Source organism: Salvelinus alpinus, chromosome 4 (genome assembly GCF_045679555.1).
Source record: "Salvelinus alpinus chromosome 4, SLU_Salpinus.1, whole genome shotgun sequence".
NCBI classification, from domain to species: domain Eukaryota; kingdom Metazoa; phylum Chordata; class Actinopteri; order Salmoniformes; family Salmonidae; genus Salvelinus; species Salvelinus alpinus.
The window spans coordinates 81,216,409-81,237,612 of NC_092089.1; the positions used below are offsets into that span (position 1 = coordinate 81,216,409).

General features: G+C 41.0%; 1 protein-coding gene across 4 annotated transcripts in view; it reads right to left on the reverse strand.

Moving 5' to 3' along the window:
- Nucleotides 1-16,519, reverse strand: part of LOC139574524 (ecto-NOX disulfide-thiol exchanger 2-like) — a 349,993-nt gene extending 333,474 nt beyond the window's left edge. For 2 of the 4 annotated variants that reach the window (XM_071399194.1, XM_071399191.1), the window contains exons 1-2: nt 16,334-16,475; nt 4,113-4,157 (exon numbers count right to left, since the gene is read on the reverse strand). The gene's annotated coding sequence lies outside the window, so the exon portion shown is untranslated. Of the gene's footprint in view, nt 1-4,112; nt 4,158-16,333 lie in introns of all 4 variants that reach the window. The other 2 variants (XM_071399195.1, XM_071399192.1) reach the window with 2 other exon arrangements.
- Between the last annotated feature and the right edge of the window lie 4,685 nt (nt 16,520-21,204).

Sequence of the window (21,204 nt, forward strand, 5' to 3'; positions counted from 1 at the left end):
TGTGAATTCAGCAAACGTGTCAGAATTCAAAAATGCTTTATGGCGAAAGCAAACAATGCTAGTATCTGAGGATAGCACCCCAGCTAACAATCACAGACCATCATATTTCAACCCTCCCGGCGCGACACAAAACGCAGAAATAAAAATATAATTCATGCCTTACCTTTGACGAGCTTCTGTTGTTGGCACTCCAATATGTCCCATAAACATCACAAATGGTCCTTTTGTTCGATTAATTCCGTCGATATATATCCAAAATGTCCATTTATTTGGCGCGTTTGATCCAGAAAAACACCGGTTCCAACTCGTGAAACATGACTACAAAATATCTCAAAAGTTACCTGTAAACTTTGCCAAAACATTTCAAACTACTTTTGTAATACAACTTTAGGTATTTTTTAACGTAAATAATAGATAAAATTGAAGACGGGATGATCTGTGTTCAATACAGGATTAAAACAAACTGTAGCTAGTCTTCTGGTCATGCGCCTCTAAAAACAGGACACAACAAGTGACCCTGATTCAAAATGGCCGTACTTCTTCATTACACAAAGGAAAAACTCTCAACCAATTTCTAAAGACTGTTGACATCCAGTGGAAGCGGTAGGAACTGCAAGAACGTCAATTAGAAATCTGTATTCCCAATGAAAATCCATTGAAAAGAGAGTGACCTCAAAAAAAAAATCTGAATGGTTTGTCCTCGGGGTTTCGCCTGCTAAATAAGTTATGTTATACTCACAGGCATGATTCAAAAGTTTTAGAAACTTCAGAGTGTTTTCTATCCAAATATACTAACAATATACATATCTTATCTTCTGGGGATGAGTAGCTGGCAGTTGAATTTGGGTATGCTTTTCATCCAAACGTGAAAATGCTGCCCCCTATCCTAGAGAAGTTAACAGTCTATAGGCTAATTTGCATAATTAAGTGGAATTAAATTGGCGCATGTGTATTTTCGTTAGTTATTTTATCACAAGCGTACAGCATATAGATACAGAGTCTATGAGCGGAAAATCTGTCACAGTGCGAGAGCTGCTGCTACAGTTTCTCAAACAGCTCATTTGTTGCAGCTGTAGTGAAAGGTTATTTTATAAGTCCAGTCATTGCGTAAAAATTCTAAATGCAATCACGTGTTAAAAACAGTTCTTGGCCACGATTAAAAAGAGCTACCATTTTAATTTCTCAATTGGTATTCAATTCGCCATTCAAGTGCATACAGGCAACGGTAGGCGTGTCACACACCACTTTGCAATTAGCTGGAGGCAGTACGCATTTTGAAAACATAATTGTTTGAAACCTGAATTTTTTATTTATATTATGAGGCATGTCTTGCCTTGCTTCAAAGTAAAATACAACCATAGAAATGTGGAGGCAATTATTTATAAAGACTTTCATATGCACTTGAAACCAGTAGCCTATTTCTCTCATGTTCTACTGGTTTCCAAATGAACTTTTGCGCTAACTACCAATGTAACAGTTTAACTTTAGTCCGTCCCCTCGCCCTGACCCGGGCGCGAACCAGGGACCCTCTGCACACATCAACAACAGTCACCCACAAAGCATCGTTACCCATTGCTCCACAAAAGCCGCGACCCTTGCAGAGCAAGGGGAACCACTACTTCAAGGTCTCAAAGCGAGTGACGTCACCGATTGAAACGCTATTAGCCGCTAACTAGCTAGCACCACCGCTAGCTAGCTAGCCATTTCACATCAGTTACACTCACCTCCCTTTCGACCTCCTTTTTCCCCGCAGCAACCAGTGATCCGGGTCAACAGCATCAATGTAACAGTATGACTTTACGTCCGTCCCCTCGCCCATACCCGGGCTCGAACCAGGGACCCTCTGCACACAGACAACAGTCACCCACGAAGCATCGTTACCCATCACTCCACAAAAGCCGCGGACTTAATCGGTTTCGGCTTTTTTGGTCCTCCAATAATCGGTATCGGCGTTGAAAAATCAATCGGTCGACCTCTATTAGCAATCCATGCTAGTTGTTGCATCATTATATCTCCCCTCTCTACATTTCTAACGGATATTTTCATCTCTGTCACATGAAACCTTGCATGTACAGTGCGCTTTTGACAACAGGGTTTTCTCGCTAATTGCATTATAGAATGAACATTCGCATGTAGCCTATGGCCTCAAGTTGATTGTTCTGTTAATATGAATTACCATAATCTAAAATGTGATTTCTGTCATTCGGAGCAACGTGGGTGGACGCCCTAATCAGGTTACGCACCCAATGCATATAAGTCCATTAAATTCAAATGGTACCGGTTCAATGTCAGGCTGCACATTTTCCTGACATAAACCCTGATTCTCAGGCAGATGGAGGGTTGGGGGGAAAGAAAAGTATGGACATTAGCCTCTGACACTGTGTATGCAACTCAATACAGACTGAATCCGCTCAACCCCTTTACCAAGGAATTTTACCCTGGAGCTGGGCGAAATGGAAAAAAAATGATATCATGATACATTGACTCAATTATTACCTTAACTTCACTAGTGTAGGGGGCAGCATTCGGAGTCATAAAAGTCATATTACAGTTTGTAGAAATGTCAAACGAAGTATAGAATCAATCTTTAGGTTGTTTTTATCATAAATCTTCAATAATGTTCCAACCGGAGAATTCCTTTGTCTTTAGAAATGCAATGGAACACAAGCTAACTCTCACGTGAGCACGCATGATCAGCTCATGCCACTCTGGCAGACCTCTGACTCATTCAGCTCCCATTCCCCCCTCCTTCACAGTAGAAGCATCAAACAAGGTTCTAAAGACTGTTGACATCTAGTGGAAGCCTTAGGAAGTGTAATATGACCCCAGAGACACTGTATATTCGATAGGCCAAGCGTTGAAAAACTACAAACCTCAGATTTCCCACTTCCTGGTTGGATTTTTTTCTCAGGTTTTTGCCTGCCATATGAGTTCTGTTATACTCAGACATCATTCAAACAGTTTTAGAAACTTCAGAGTTTTTTCTATCCAAATATGCATAACCTAGCTTCTGGGCCTGAGTAACAGGCAATTTACTCTGAGCACGCTTTTCATCCAAACTTCCCAATGCTGCCCACTATCCCAATGAAGTTAACCTGTTACGGCTAGACGTTCCGCTAGACAACATCCGGTGAAATTGCAGAGCACGAAATTCAAATTAAATTAGAAATATTTAACTTTCATAAAATCACAAGTGCAATACACCAAAATAAAGCTTAACTTATTGTTAATCGAGCTGCCGTGTCAGATTTCAAAAAGGCTTTACGGCGAAAGCAAACCATGCGATTATCTGAGGACAGCACCCCACCATGCAAACACATGAAAATCATATTTCAACCAAGCAGGTGCGACACGAAAGTCAGAAATAACGATATAATTCATGCCTTAGCTTTGAAGATCTTCTTCTGTTGGCACTCCAATATGTCCCAGAAACATCACAAATGGTCCTTTTGTTCGATAAACTCCTTTTTTTATCCCCAAAATGTCCATTTATTTGGCGCGTTTGATTCAGAAAAACACTGGTTCCAACTCGCCCAACATGACTACAAATGATCTAATAAGTTACCTGTAAACTTGGTCCAAACATTTCAAACAACTTTCCTAATCCAACTTTAGGTATCCTAAAACGTAAATAATCGATCAAATTTAAGACGGAATATACTGTGTTCAATAGCGGATAAAATCACAGTGGAGCGCGTGACCTGGAGCACGCACCAAACAAAAGAGTACTCTTGGCTTGACACTCATTCTGAACAGCCGTACTTCTTCATTTCTCAAAGGAAAAACATCAACAAATTTCTAGACTGTTGACATCTAGTGGAAGCCATAGGAACTGCAACCAGGTGCCTTATAAATCTAGTTACCCATAGAAACCCAATAGAAAAGTCACCTCCAAAAAAAAAAAAATCCTGGATGGTTTGTCCTCAGGGTTTCGCCTGCCAAATAAGTTCTGTTATACTCACAGACATTATTTTAACAGTTTTAGAAACGTTAGTGTGTTTCCTATCCAAATCGTTTAAAAAAATGAATTGACTTGAACCAGTCCTACTTGTCCGAAAAACAAGTGGCAAAAAAAGTGAATGTCAAGCCCTAGAAATTATGTAAAAACTCACCTCACAAAATACCCACTTGGATGTACAACACTCTCTGAGGTGACCCTGAGGGGAAAAAGAAATAGAAGTCAAGGCACAATCAGCAGCAATGTTTCTTTCTCACAAGCAACTAGCTCTACGACAGACATGTCTAACACAGTACAAGCAACCCTCAACACAAATCTGGTGATTAGATACATTCTAGGAGTCATAACATCAGGCCTGCGAGTGGTAAACAGGATTACATCCACATTCATGACCACAACGATCATCATCATTACTTCTGATGCACCGTGGGCTTACGTGAATCATTAAAAGACCACATTTGATTGCATGTAAACAGCTGCTCATCTGTCCAGAGGGGTTGGTTTAAATGCGGAACACATTTCGGTTGAATGCATTCAGTTGTTCAACTGACAAAGTATCCCCTTTCCTTTCAGACAGTAAGTCCTCTTGACCGCCTTGAACTGATGCCTGTGAGAAAGGAGCTTTTCTTGTGTTGCTAGGTTACAAAACTCTCTTCCATATGAGGCACAATCAGCGATGAGGCACAATCAGCAGCAATGTTTTTCTATCAAGCAACTTTAAGCTCCACGACAGAGACATGTCTAACAGTACCAGAGACCCTTATCACAATCCAGTGATTAGATCCATTTCACCTGAACTCTAGGAAACATAACTGTGCCGAGCTCCCTGCCTTCCAGGACGTCTATATCATGCGGTGTGAAAGGAAGGCTCGGAAAAGGGGCACCAGTGCATCAACTCAGCCGCTATCCCAGGGATTATCAACTAGATTCAGAGGGATGCAAATTGACTGCAAGAAGACCCAACAGATATGTTAGACTAAAACAATTATTTTAAACTTTGCTTCCATTTGTATACGATCATGTGTGAGAACACTTGGGAACAGATTCCTTAAATAGAAATCACTTTGAGCTGATTTCCTGGTGTTTTTCTTTGTTGCTCAGAAAGCTTGCGGGGACAAATAAAACCAGTTGGGGAACCCTGTTATTGAGCACGACTGACTTTACACTATAGAGGTCCAGACTCCAGACCCCTTAGTTGATGCTAGATGTCAGAGGCCTGAAACGGTACACTGCGAAACTCAATTAGGCCATTTCGCTATCCCTTTCTATGCTGAACTAAACACTTACAATGTCAGTCAGTGGATAACACAGTAAGATTGGCAATAGAGTCACCAACAAAACTATTTTGGAAAATATCTGAAAATTAGAAAAAAATGTTGATTCCGTCGCATGGATATCAGTTGCATTGAATGGACATTTTTGACAAAATTAAGCTAGCCTAAGAAAAAAAGAAAAATTTGAAATAGAATATATAATGTTTGACTAAAACAATATTTTTAAACCTTGCTCACATTTGTATACAATCACATCTCTTGTGTGAGAGAATACTTGGGAACAGATTCCTTAAATAAAAATCAATTGGGAAAGATATCAGTTTGTCTCTGAACAGTTTGTCCTCTGACAAATCAACTGTAAATGTCAGTGTTCCTCAAGGTTCTGTTTAAGGACCACTATTGTTTTCACTATATATTTTACCTCTTGGGGATGTCATTCGAACACATTATGTTAACTTTCACTGCTATGCGGATGACACACAGCTGTACATGTCAATGAAACATGGTGAAGCTCCAAAATTGCCCTCGCTAGAAGCCTGTGTTTCAAACATAAGGAAGTGGATGGCTGCAAACTTTCTACTTTTAAACTCGGACAAAACAGATATGCTTGTTCTATGTCCCAAGAAACAACGAGATCGTCTGTTGAATCTGACAATGAATCTTGATGGTTGTACAGTCGTCTCAAATAAAACTGTGAAGGACCTCGGCGTTACTCTGGACCCTGATCTCTCTTTTGACGAACATATCAAGACTGTTTCAAGGACAGCTTTTTTCCATCTACGTGACATTGCAAAAATCAGAAACTTACTGTCCAAAAATGATGCAGAAAAATGTATCCATGCTTTTGTTACTTCTAGGTTAGACTACTGCAATGCTCTACTTTCCGGCTACCCGGATAAAGCACTAAATAAACTTCAGTTGGTGCTAAATACGGCTGCTAGAATCCTGACTAGAACCCAAAAAATTGATCATATTACTCCAGTGCTAGCCTCCCTACACTGGCTTCCTGTTAAGGCAAGGGCTGATTTCAAGGTTTTACTGCTAACCTACAAAGCATTACATGGGCTTGCTCCTACCTATCTTTCCGATTTGGTCCTGCCGTACATACCTACACGTACGCTACGGTCACAAGACGCAGGCCTCCTAATTGTCCCTAGAATTTCTAAGCAAACAGCTGGAGGCAGGGCTTTCTCCTATAGAGCTCCATTTTTATGGAATGGTCTGCCTACCCATGTGAGAGACGCAGACTCGGTCTCAACCTTTAAGTCTTTAATGAAGACTCATCTCTTCAGTAGGTCATATGATTGAGTGTAGTCTGGCCCAGGAGTGTGAAGGTGAACGGAAAGGCTCTGGAACAACGAACCGCCCTTGCTGTCTCTGCCTGGCCGGTTCCCCTCTCTCCACTGGGATTCTCTGCCTCTAACCCTATTACAGGGGCTGAGTCACCGGCGCTCTTCCATGCCGTCCCTAGGAGGGGTGCGTCACTTGAGTGGGTTGAGTCACTGACGTGATCTTCCTGTCTGGGTTGGCGCCCCCCCTTGGGTTGTGCCGTGCCGGAGATCTTTGTGGGCAATACTCGGCCTTGTCTCAGGAATGTAAGCTGGTGATTGAAGATATCCCTCTAGTGGTGTGGGGGCTGTGCTTTGGCAAAGTGGGTCGGGTTATATCCTGCCTGTTTGGCCCTGTCCGAGGGTATCATCGGATGGAGCCACAGTGTCTCCTGACCCCTCCTGTCTCAGCCTCCAGTATTTATGCTGCAGTAGTTTATGTGTTGGGGGGCTAGGATCAGTCCGTTATATCTGGAGTACTTCTCCTGTCTTATCCGGTGTCCTGTGTGAATTTAAGTATGCTAATTCTCTCTTTCTTTCTCTATCGGATGACCTAAGCCCTAGGACCATGCCTCAGGACTACCTGGCATGATGACTCCTTGCTGTCCCCAGTCCACCTGGCCGTGCTGCTGCTGCAGTTTCAACTGTTCTGTCTGCGGCTATGGAACCCTGACCTATTCACCGGACGTGCTACCTGTCCCAGACCTGCTGTTTTCAACTCTCTAGAGACCGCAGGAGCGGTAGAGATACTCTTAATGATCGGCTATGAAAAGCCAACTGACATTTACTCCTGAGGTGCTGACTTGCTGCACCCTCGACAACTACTGTGATTATTATTATTTGACCATGCTGGTCATTTATGAACATCTTGGCCATGTTCTGTTATAATCTCCACCCGGCACAGCCAGAAGAGTACTGGCAACCCCTCATAGCCTGGTTCCTCTCTAGGTTTCTTCCTAGGTTTTGGCCTTTCTAGAGAGTTTTTCCTAGCCACCGTGCTTCTACACCTGCATTGCTTGCTGTTTGGGGTTTTTGGCTGGGTTTCTGTACAGCACTTTGAGATATCAGCTGATGTACGAAGGGCTATATAAATTGATTTGATTTGGGGCTGATTTCCTGATGTTTTTACAGTAAAAAAATAAAAAATAAGAATATAATTTTTTGCTCAGAAAGCTTGTGGGGGAAAATTTGGCCCGTGGGTCACCAATTAGGGAACCCTGCTCTATCCCCAAGTCATAAGACTGATATAATCTGTCTGTAAACAATTGCTGGAAGAAATACTTGTGACATGCACAAAGTAGATGTACAAACAGACTATCCAAAACTATAGTTTGTTAACAAAACATGTGTGGAGTGGTTGAAAAACTAGTTTTAATAACTCCAACCTAAGTGTACGTAAACTTCCAACTTCAACTGTATATTGACTCTACAAACTATATACGCTGCTCCTACTTTGTTTATCATATCTCTAGATGCGCGCCAAAAGAACTGGAAAACACATCACCGGCCCAAGCCGATAGTGGTCAACTTCCTGAGGTTCAAGGACATGGTAGCTGTTCCGGTAAAAGCCAAGAACTTAACTTCTTTATGATAGGGGGCAGCATTTTCACTTTTGGATGAATTGCGTGCCCATAGTGAACTGCCTCCTACTCTGTCCCAGATGCTAATATATGCATATTATTATTACTATTGGATATAAAACTCTGACGTTTCTAAAACTGTTTGAATGATGTATGTGAGTATAACAGAACTCATATGGCAGGCAAAAACCTGAGAAAAAATCCAAACAGGAAGTGAGAATTCTGAGACTGGTCAATGTTCAACTCATCGCCGATTCAATTCCCTGTAAGATATGGATCTATTTGCACTTCCTACACCTTCCACTCGATGTCAACAGTCTGTAGAACATGGAATGAAGCCTCTAGTGTGATGTGGGGCCGGATGGGAGGTGTTTCAGGCATTGGTCTGGCAGAATTCCAGTTCCTGGTCACGCGCTTTCCTCATGATATCGCCTTGCGTTCCATAACTTCTACCGACATGAAGGAATGCTCCGGTTGGAACGTTATTGGATATATATGATAACAACATCCTGAAGATTGACTCTCTACTTAGTTTGACCAGTTTATTCGACCTGTTATATAATTTTTTTAAGTTTTCGTCCGAGTTCGCCTGCATTTGCGCGAGCGTTTGGACATGTGCACTAAACATGCTAGCAAAAGTAGCTACTTAGACATAATGTACATTATCGAACAAAACAACGATTTATTGTGGAACTAGGACTCCTGGGAGTGCATTCTGATGAAGATGATCAAAGGTAAGGGAATATTTGTGATGTAATTTCTGTTGACTCCAACATGGTGGAGAAATGTTGTTATGTTTGAGCGCCGTCTCAGATTATTGCGTGGTGTGCTTTTTACGTAAAGTTTTTTTGAAATCTGACAGCGGTTGCAATAAGAACAACTGTATCTTTAATTATATGTAAAACATGCATCTTTCATCAAAGTGTATGATGAGTATTTCTGTTATTTGACGTGGCTCTCTGCAATTTCTCCGGATATTTTGGAGGCATTTCTGAACATGGCGCCAATGTAAACCGAGATTTGTGGATATAAATATTAGAGGTCCACCGATTATGATTTTTCAACGCCGATACCGATTATTGGAGGACAAAAAAAGCCGTTACCGATTAATCGGCCGATTAAAAAAAATATATATATATCATACACACACACGTTTGTAATAATGACAATTTCAACAATACTGAATGAACAATGAACACTTTTATTTTAACTTAATATAATACATAAATAAAATCAATTTAGTCTCAAATAACATGAGAACATATGTTGAGGTTTTTCCTTTGAGAAATTAAGAAGTAGCCATGTTCAGAATGAGGCTCCAGTGAAGTGTACTGTTTGTTAGAGGCGCGTGACCAGAAAGCATGCTACGGAATTAATCGAACAAAAGGACCATTTGTGATGTTTATGGGACATATTGGAGTGCCAACAGAAGAAGCTCGTCAAAGGCATGAATTATATCTTTATTTCTGTGTTTTGTGTCGCGCCGGGAGTGTTGAAATATGATGGTCTGTGATTGTTAGCTGGGGCGCTATCCTCAGATACTAGCATTGTTTGCTTTCGCCGTAAAGCATTTTTGAAATCTGACACGTTGGCTGAATTCACAACAAGTGTAGCTTAAATTTGGTATATTGAATGTGTAATTTCATGAAAGTTTAATTTTTATAGTAATTTTTATAGTAATTTATTTGAATTTGGCGCTCCGCATTTTCACTGGATGTTGGCCAGGTAGGACAATACCGTCCCACATATCCCAGAGAGGTTAATCAAATCAGATGGCTTATTCATCACAAGCCATTTGATGTTGCCAATTATTTTTATGACTTAAATTGGCAAAGTGGGCAAACAGACAGGAAATGCCAACAACTAAGTGAGCCACCGTACTCACTCATAAAAAATAACTAATAGTTAAAGAAAAGCATTGCCAGTTATAATTTTGTAAAGTTAGTGTGGGAGAGGTGGGGAAATTATTGTTATCGATCAATAATAATATACCTTAGATGGAAAGCTACTGAGGATGGTAGCTGACTCTATAGCCACACCTGTCTGTAATATCTTTAATCTGAGCCTAGGGGGAAGTATTTGTCCTCAGGCCTGGAGGGAAGCCAAAGTCATTCCACTACCCAAGAGTGCTTATCAGCTTGCTGCCAGCTCTTAGCAAACTGTTGGAAGAAAATGTGCTTCACCAAATACAATGCTATTTCTCTGTAAACAAAATAACAACAGACTTTCAGCATGCTTACAGAGAAGGGCACTCAACATGTACTGCACTGACAATTGTCTGATGATTGGTTGAAATAAATTGATAATAAAACAACTGTGGGAACTGTACTGTTAGATTTCAGTGCAGCCTTTGACATTATTGACTATAACCTGTTTTTGAAAAAACATGTGTTATGCCTTTTATCTAATAGGACGGAGGGTTTTCTTTAACGTAAGCTTCTCTAATGTCAAACATGTAAAGTGTGTTGTACCGCAGGGCAGCTCTCTAGGCCCTCTACTCTTTTCTGTTTTACCAATGACCTGCCGCTGGCATGTAACAAAGCATGTGTGCCCATGTATGCTGATGACGCAACCATATACGCATTGGGGCAATTCCATTGTAAGGTCAAACGGAGCATGAATGATTAGAAAAATTGCTATTTTATTTTAACTACTTTCATATTTACTTTGAATGTGTGTATTTTGAAGTACAGACTACAATTGGCCTTTACATTTTCCAAATGTAGTGTTATTGTTACAAGGTAGGATACAAAGTCTCAAAATAAGGCTTTTCAATCAACCATATTTTTGATGCAAAGCTAACTTTCATCAAGGGCTTCGGTGATGTGTAATTGGTTGGCTTTCTGTCAGTACTCGTTCTAAGCATAACATTTGTAACCGTTATTAACGCTTCAGTGTTTATGTTAAAAAGCTAGCTGGCTATCGTAATATGTGCGAGTGATCCCTTTTGGGTGTACTCACGTTCTCATATGAACTGCAATGAAGCATTGTTCTGATAACCGGAGCATTGCATGTGATCACATCACATGGCATAATAACAGTCTTAATTTCATAAACATAATTAAAGAAATGTTCACCAGTCATGCGGAGTTTGTTGACTTCCTGAGTAAGCACAGGTACTCCCCCAGAGACAATATTGGTCTGTATCTGTGTGGTCTGCACTGCGGCGATAGAGGCACTCACGCATTTGAGAACTGCAGCTGTCAAGCCTGAGGTGATTTACAATCTAACAAGAAATTGACTAAAGTGCGAACCCTGTGCCATTGGTAGGGTATAAAAAAAAATGTGGGAAGGACAGCTCATTATAATGGCTGGAACGGAGTGAATGAAATGGCATCAATCACATGGAAAACCACGTGTTCGATGTATTTGACAGTATTCCACTTATTCCGCTCCTGTGGAGCGCAAATACAGTACAAGTGAAAGGTTTGGACACACCTACTCATTCAAGGGTTTTTCTTTATTTTTACAATTTTCTACATTGTAGAATAATATTGAAAACACCAAAACTATGAAATAACACACATGGAATCATGTAGTAAACAAAAAAAAGTGTTAAATTATTTAAAGTAGCCAACCTTTGCCTTGACAGCTTTGCACACTCCTGGCATTCTCTCTTAATATATTCAAGTTACGGGTGATTTCTTGGCTTATGAGGTACACTGAATTTTCAGATGACTACAACAGTATCATGATGAAATTTGGTGAAGAAATCTTTAATACACTGCTCAAAAAAATTAAGGGAACACTAAAATAACACATCCTAGATCTGAATGAATGAAATATTCTTATTAAATACTTTTTTCTTTACATAGTTGAATGTGCTGACAACAAAATCACACAAAAAATTTCAATGGAAATCAAATTTATCAACCCATGGAGGTCTGGATTTGGAGTCACACTCAAAATTAAAGTGGAAAACCACACTACAGGCTGATCCAACTTTGATGTAATGTCCTTGAAACAAGTCAAAATGAGGCTCAGTAGTGTGTGTGGCCTCCACGTGCCTGTATGACCTCCCTACAACGCCTGGGCATGCTCCTGATGAGGTGGCGGATGGTCTCCTGAGGGATCTCCTCCCAGACCTGGACTAAAGCATCCGCCAACTCCTGGACAGTCTGTGGTGCAACGTGGCGTTGGTGGATGGAGCGAGACATGATGTCCCAGATGTGCTCAATTGGATTCAGGTCTGGGGAACGGGCGGGCCAGTCCATAGCATCAATGCCTTCCTCTTGCAGGAACTGCTGACACACTCCAGCCACATGAGGTCTAGCATTGTCTTGCATTAGGAGGAACCCAGGGCCAACCGCACCAGCATATGGCCTCGCAAGGGGTCTGAGGATCTCATCTCGGTACCTAATGGCAGTCAGGCTACCTCTGGCGAGCACATGGAGGGCTGTGCGGCCCCCCAAAGAAATGTCACCCCACACCATGACTGACCCACCGCCAAACCGGTCATGCTGGAGGATGTTGCAGACAGCAGAACGTTCTCCACGGCGTCTCCAGACTGTCACATGTGCTCAGTGTGAACCTGCTTTCATCTGTGAAGAGCACAGGGCGCCAGTGGCGAATTTGCCAATCTTGGTGTTCTCTGGCAAATGCCAAACGTCCTGCACGGTGTTGGGTTGTAAGCACAACCCCCACCTGTGGACGTCGGGCCCTCATACCACCCTCATGGAGTCTGTTTCTGACCGTTTGAGCAGACACATGCACATTTGTGGCCTGCTGGAGGTCATTTTGCAGGGCTCTGGCAGTGCTCCTCCTGCTCCTCCTTGCACAAAGGCGGAGGTAGCGGTCCTGCTGCTGGGTTGTTGCCCTCCTACGTCCTCCTCCACGCCTCCTGATGTACTGGCCTGTCTCCTGGTAGAGCCTCCATGCTCTGGACACTACGCTGACAGACACAGCAAACCTTCTTGCCACAGCTCGCATTGAAGTGCCATCCTGGATGAGCTGCACTACCTGAGCCACTTGTGTGGGTTGTAGACTCCATCTCATGCTACCACTAGAGTGAAAGCACCGCCAGCATTCAAAAGTGACCAAAACATCAGCCAGGAAGCATAGGAACTGAGAAGTGGTCTGTGCTCACCACCTGCAGAACCACTCCTTTATTGGGGGTGTCTTGCTAATTGCCTATAATTTCCACCTGTTGTCTATTCCATTTGCACAACAGCATGTGAAATTTATTGTCAATCAGTGTTGCTTCCTAAGTGGACAGTTTGATTTCACAGAAGTGTGATTGACTTGGAGTTACATTGTGTTGTTTAAGTGTTCCCTTTATTTTTTGGAGCAGTGTATATTAACACTCATTTTGCATCCATAACTGTAAATTTTCCTCTAAAGTATTTATGAAAATATTAATATTTTCATCATTGTTGTTTTTGTGTAGGCAAGCCTTCCTTTCAAAGTGTCTTAATATTTTACCCTAAGACCTTGAGATTCACAGACTTTTGCCGATGCGTCTGTTCTCCCAAAAATACCTGTCCTTAAACTGGTCCTGAACATCTAAAACTAAAAGCATTGTATTTGGTACAAATCATTCCCTAAGTTCTAGACCTCAGCTGAATCTGATAATGAATGGTGTGGCTATAGAACAAGTTGAGGAGACAAAATTACAGTGTTACCTTAAATTGTAAACAGTCATGGTCAAAGAATATAGATTCAATGGTTGTAAAGATGGGGAGGTCTGTTCGTAATAAAGAGATGCTCTGCTTTTATGACACTGCATACCAAAAAGCAAGTCCCGCAAGCTCTAGTTTTGTCTATCTGATTATTGTCCAGTCGTGTTGTCGAGTGCTGCAAGGAAAGACTTAGTTATGCCGCAGCTGGCCCAGAACAGAGCAGCATGCCTTTCTCTTCATTGTAATCAGAGGGCTAATATAAATACTATGCATGCCAGCCTCTCTTGGCTAAGAGTTGAGGAGAGTGACTGCATCACTTATTTCTATAAGAAACATTAATGTGTTCAAAATTCAAAACTGTTTGCATAGTCAGCTTACACACAGCTCTAACACACACTTTCCCCACCAGACATGCCACCAGGAGTCTTTTCAGTCCCCAAATCCAGAACAAATTCAAGAGAGCGTACAATATTACAGAGACATTATTGCATGGAACTCCCATCGCATATTGCTCAAATGAACAGCAAACCTGGTTTAAAAAAAATAGAAAGCAACACCTCACAGCACCTCTCCTCTATTTGACCTAGATAGTTTGTGTGTATGTATTGATATGTAGGCTACGTATTCTATTTTTAAATTGATGTAGTTCTGTCCTTGAGCTGTACTTATCTATTAATGTTCTGTATTATGTCATGTTTCATGTTTTGTGTGGACCCCAGGAAAAGTAGCTGCTGCTTTTGCAACAGCTAATAGGCATCCTAATAAAATACCAAATTCCTAGTTACCTTACGCCTATACATATCAAGGTCGAGCAGTCCAGTAACCCTGCACAGTGTAAATATGGTATTAGAACTGGCCCTGTATATAGCTTACTTACTTCTCATGTTATTTTTATTTCTTGTGTGTTTTTGTTCTACCTTGTGTTATTTTTAGTACTACATTGATATTGATTACTGCATTGTTGGGTTTAGAGCTAGCAAGAATGGAATTGTACTGTACCTGTGGATGTGACATTAAAACTTAAAACCTGAAACATAACATCAGGCCTGTGAGTGGTAAACAGGATTACACGCACATTCATGAGCACAGAGATCATCATCGTTACCTCTGATGCACCGTGGGTGAATCATTAAAAGACCACAGTTACTAATCTGTTCAGACAATGATTCCTCTTAGCCGCCTTGAACTGATGATGGCTGTGAGTAAGGGGCTGTTCTTGTGTTGCTAGGTTACAAAAAAAATATCCTCCATATGAATAACAAGTTTGTATGTTAGTCCTCCTGGTACAGTCTCCCTGTCTCTTTCTCAGTCTCTCACACACACACACACTAGGTATAGTAGATAATGAGTTAGAAAGGTCGTAACTAGCCAACTTAGCTAGCCACGTTGTTTTGCTTTAGGTAGCTAGCTGGTAAATATTTAAACAGTCAAAGCTAGCTCAAGAACCAAATGCTATCCCAGCAGGAGGTAACATTAGCCTAAGCCATAAACCAATATTATGGTACGCAGTAACGTTACTAGCCAGTACCAAGCCTCACCGTCAGCACTTTTCTGTCATATGGGTTCTTTGCTAGCCAGCAGTAACCAACCAGGTAGAGACTAGTATATACACCTAGGTTGAAGATGACAAAGGTTAAGACAACGGGATTCTAATATCACAGAACTATTTTCAACAACGGGATCAGCCAGCGACACAGAGAGCTAGGCCAACTTTCAGAATGTTTAATATTGTTATAAATCTAGACATTGTTACATCGCATTGTTTATGTATTCCCCATGAAATGTTAATGGGGAGCTAACATGGCTGCCTTATAATGTCGAACTGTCATGTAAATGCATCATATTGCATAAATAGCATTGCCCAATTCTCTAAATGCATGGCTCTGGGACCAGCAGGATGGATTTAACGTTATATTTCTATGCCAGAGGGACCAACTATGCTAGTTAGTTACGGCACTCATCGTTAGCAAGGACGCTGGTATAGAATTAGGAATAGGATCGCTATGGGCGCTGGTCCCAGATTTGTGACGACGTTGTCTTTTATATTTTCGATCTAGGTATTCACTAGGAACCAAACAGAACCAGACGGAAGCAAACAGAATTAAACGGGGAGGGGCCTACCTGAATTTGTCCAATAGAAAATCTAGTTTTCGTTGCAAAACGTTTTACGTTTGGAGTAGACGGTTTCCGTTTGCAAACGTTTGCAACTGTTTGCTACGGTCTTTGTGCTAACGTTAGCTAGCTACGTAGCTAGGTAACCAAGGATTTGTATAAATAACCGGCCTTATTGCTATCTGTGAGGTAACGTTAGATAACTAGCTAACCGGAAAACCCAATTGATACGAACTGCAAGAAATATTGCATGGGCTGTGCCTTCTAGTTAACTACCAAACAAATACACGTTCCTAGAGTTATTAACTTAGTTAACTAACTAACGTTAGTTGGCTGGGTTTGTGACTTAGCTACGTTAGCTAGCCAGCTAACGTTAGCTAGCTACACACGCGGAAGTTAACTAGCTAATGCTATAAGAGCGGAATAGTGATAACGATATATCTGTTCCCTAAAAGTTCCTTACTTCAGTTGTTTCTTTCACAGTTTCCAGCTTTCAGACGACACCCCTTTCCCGGATCTTTTTGTATGTCCTCTGTTACTAGCTAATAGCTTTGCAAGCCACAGAGGTATAGCACGATGCAAGCCGCACAGAGTTCACAATCTTTGATGCAAGCGACTCACCGGCAACGGCCCTGTCCAGTGGCAGTGTGTCAGCTGACCAAATTACGCGAGATTTTACTGCTGGGTTAAAGTCGGTGCCAAAATAAACTACAAAATTGATTTATGGGAACCCGGAGGACAACAACACGTGTCGAAGGCGTAATAGCGTCCTCTGTCGGAGAACCACTTGGAGAGAAAATCTATGCTCTTCATTTTTTATATAAACTTTACATTACCTGGTAAGTCAATTAAGAATAAATTCTTATTTACAATGACAGCCTACCAGGGAATAGTGGGTTATCTACCTTATTCAGGGGCAGAACAACAGATTTTTACCTTGTCAGCTCGAGAATTCGATCCAGCAACCTTTTAATTACTGACCCAATGCTCTAACCACTAGGCTACCTGCCACCCCTTCATGCTGAAAGGAGGCATTGATCATAAATATTGTCTCTATGGTTTATTTTCCTATTTGACAAATTATTAGACTACATCTGTCATGACCATTCAATCTAAGAGGTAATGTCCTCGATATAAAATATAATTAATTAATTCAAAGATATTGAATTTGGCCACTCAGTTATCTCTAGATACAACAGACTTGGAAAATAAACATTAAACTAGCCTAATCCTTATATAAAGGCTTTGCCTCACTTGCAAGGTAGCCTATCTGGAAGAGGTGGGACAAAGTCACTATAGAGAGAAATAGTAATGGCATCTTTTTGTAGCACAGCTGAAAACTGTTGTCCTAATTAAAGAAGCAATAAAACTGGCCTTCTTTAGACTAGTTGAGTATCTGGAGCATCAGCACTTGTGGGTTCAATTACGGGCTCAAAATGGCCAGAAACAAAGCACTTTCTTCTGAAACTCGTCAGTCTATTCTTGTTCTGAGAAATGAAGGCTATTCCATGTGAGAAATTGCCAAGAAACTGAAGATCTCGTACAACACTGTGTACTACTCCCTTCACAGAACAGCGCAAACTGGCTCTAACCAGAATAGAAAGAGGAGTGGGAGGCCCCGGTGCACAACTGAGCAAGAGGACAAGTACATTAGTGAGTCTAGTGTAAGAAACAGACGCCTCACAAGTCCTCAGCAGGCAGGTTTATTAAATAGTACCCGCAAAACACCAGTCTCAACGTCAACAGTGAAGAGGTGTCTCTGGGTTTACTGGAACTATTTAAGGTAGCGCAATGTTACAGCGACACTATATATACAAAAATATGTGGACACCCCTTCAAATTAGTGGATTTGGCTATTTCAGCCACACCCGTTGCTGACAGTTGTATAAAGTCGAGCACACAGCCATGCAATCTCCATTGACAAACATTGGCAGTAGAATGGCCATACTGAAGAGCTCAGTGACTTTCAATGTGGCACCGTCATAGGATGCCACCTTACCAACAAGTCAGTTTGTAAAATTTCTGTGAAGTGGTAGACCAAACACAGAACGGAACCGCTGAAGCGCATAGCGTGTAAAAATCATCTGTTCTCGGTTCCAACACTCACTACCAAGTTCCAAACTGCACCAATACTACCTGCCCCAATGCATAGTGCCAACTGTAAAGTTTGATGGAGCGGGAATAATGGTCTGGGGCTGTTTTTCATGGTTCGGGCTAAGCCCCTTAGTTCCAGTCAAGGGAAATCCTAAAACTACAGCATACAATTACATTCTAGATGATTCTGTGCCTCCAACTTTGTGGCAACAGTTTGGGGAAGGCCCTTTCCTGTTTCAGCATGACAATGCACCATGCACAAAGTGAGATCCATACAGAAATGGTTTGTTGAGATCTGTATGGAAGAACTTGACAGGCCTGCACAGAGCCCTGACCTCAACCCCATCGAACACCTTTGGGATGAATTGGAACGCCAACTGCGAGCCAGGCCTAATCGCTCAACATCAGTGCCCGACCTCACTAATGCTCTTGTGGCTGAATGGAAGCAAGTCCCGACAGCAATGTTCCAAAATCTAGTGGAAAGCCTTCCTAACAGAGTGGAGGCTATATTAATGCCCATGATATACTTTTGTTCATGTAGTGTACAGTATCTTTAATCATATAGCCAGTACCGACCACAGGTAGGGCTATATAATTAACCCACCCAAACTAGGTCTTTCTGAAATATGAAAATGATCAATGAAATCAGCAGGTAGACTCAAGTTCTGGCAAAGATGCATCCGTAGCAGATTGCTAAACTGTATTTTTATGGATAATATGAATGTAGTTAGGCTACTCTGTTTTTTCCAGGCAAAACCAAAGAAAATGTCTGGTCACCAATCAGGTTTCCATCCAACAATTTAATGAGGATGAATTACCTGATGCATGAAAACAGTCAAGACCGAGTTGATGGAAAAAGGATATGCCGGTACAATTTTATAAATGCCGACAGACATGGTGGGATCTTTTTGTGTTGGTGAAATTAATTATAAGAGAAATGGCGATGGAAATGCCTTCATGCGCAAATATTGATATGATATTCCATCATATCGAAGTAAATTGGGAGTCACTTGATGATATGATCCTCTCACTACGACTCAGGAAACTATGCAGTTTATTAGGCTGCAGATTAAATCAATTATGATGAACTTCACAGGGTGGTGGACGTGCACGGTGATCAATTCTTGGCTGCAGTTTGACCATTAAAAATATTGCTCTTATCCGTAATAATCTCATAATGTAGGTAGCCTACTCGCACTGTATCTGCGACCTGTTGGTTAGAGTCATGTGCCAAGACCGGACTGGGCACGTTTGTTATATACCGCAACAGTTTTTGTAACAAAACCATCAGTTGAGTTTAAAATGTGATGGAAACTCATTGAATATATTTTTTATTCAGTACATGGGATTTTAATCGCATAAGTAATTTTTATGTGCACTACATCAACACGCACAGCCTTTTATCCCCAATAACTGTTTATGTGCAACACGTCATCACGCACAGCCTTTTATCCCCAATAAATACATTTGATTGAAACTGGTGGGAATATGCTCACATTATTTAATGCAGATTTTAGAATATTCGCATGAAAATCTGTCGTCAATAGGATTGAAACCTGGCTACTAATTTGGATATGTGCGCCAATGTTGCTAACTGGTCATTGGTCAACAGTTAAAACGTGCAATTTTTGGATTCTGAAGCACAGATTAGATGTTTTTGAAACAAGAATTTGATGCAATGCCGTAGGCCTATGTTAGTGACCACATCGAATAAGCACAGGTATAAATATAAGATACAAATGGTAGACTATATGTAGCCTATTCAAATAGTCTATATATGGAAGAAAAAAAAAAATCCACATTAAGTTTCACACTCGCAGCCCCCTAAAACCTTCTCAGTGCACTAGTTTACCCTTATTCGACCTGTATTGATTGACAGTTTGCTGGTCCAATCAGTGTGCGTTTTACTAGCCAATTTGTTTTTTTGAATATCCACGGAGACCCTGTGCCACAAAAGAAGTGACAAAACCATTTCAAGTCATTAGTTTCAAGTCAAAGTCGAGTCCTGTGTCTTGAGGTTCCAAGTCCAAGTCAAATCTGGAGATATTTATTTTATTTTCTATCAAGTCATCAAATTTGTTACTTGCGTCCAAGTCATGTGACTGGAGTCCACGCCTCTGCTATCTGGCAAACAAAATGGTCTGTTTGTGTGTATGAAAGTCCAGTGACTTAATCAAGCTAGCAATAGAACCAAAATAATGGATACTGCCACTGGAACACGTTGGTGTATTTAGTAATAAATTGAAATTTCTCTAAATTAGTTTTCCAGTAACATTATCAGTAAGACTCCAGAGTCCTTTTTCAGGTGCAACTCCTGAGTCTAGAATTAGCTTTCCTTCTCTTTCCCTCACGATCAAAGAAAATTGGATGACTGTCTTTTCCAAATGCACAAAAGATAAGATAATTACTGAGGTTATAGTTGGCTGCCTCCCACTTTCCCTTGGTTTAACAAGTGGCTAAAAATACCCTGTTATTTCTGTCCATCAGCTACGTTTCTCAGAAGTCATTATCCGATTTTACAGCTGTCAAATTATTCATATTAGAGTCTTTTAATGGGTTCTCTGGGAGTCACTGTCAAATTAATACAATAATATTTAACAGATATGGTCAAGATTTACAATGCCAGTACAGAGGAGAAGAGGAAAAATATGCATAAAAGCAATGCCAAAATGTTCTTAATGTTCACTCCCATAATAAAATATATCAAATGCAAAATGATATGTGGTTGAAGAGTTGAAAATATCATGACGAAAATGTTGAGAATTGTTTGTTAGATTACTACTATAAATCTCATGATTCGGTCTTCCATGTGATCAGACTGGTAGAAGGTATCCAGTATCTAACCTAACATGCCGTATATGTACATGCCACCCAGCCTTGGGCCTTGTCTGATCTGTAATAACACAGCAGTCTGTTTGACCTGAGGGTGGCACTCACCTGTGATATGTTCCACCCCTGCCCTGCCAACAAACCACTGTGCAATCAACACCCATCTCATAATTTCTCCCATAAGCCTATGTCTCCTTTAGGCCTGAACCCATACATGTACACAAGCTTACATACTGTAACTGTAGGCTATATACATTCATCACTTGTATTTATTTGTCATGTTTTTACGACTAATTAGTAATGGCATTGGTCTGTTGATAGGGTGCAGTGTATTCTCCCAGTGTGGGGACATGGTTTGTATCCCAGACCCCTTCCCTTTTACCACATTTTGCTACGTTACAGCCTTATTCT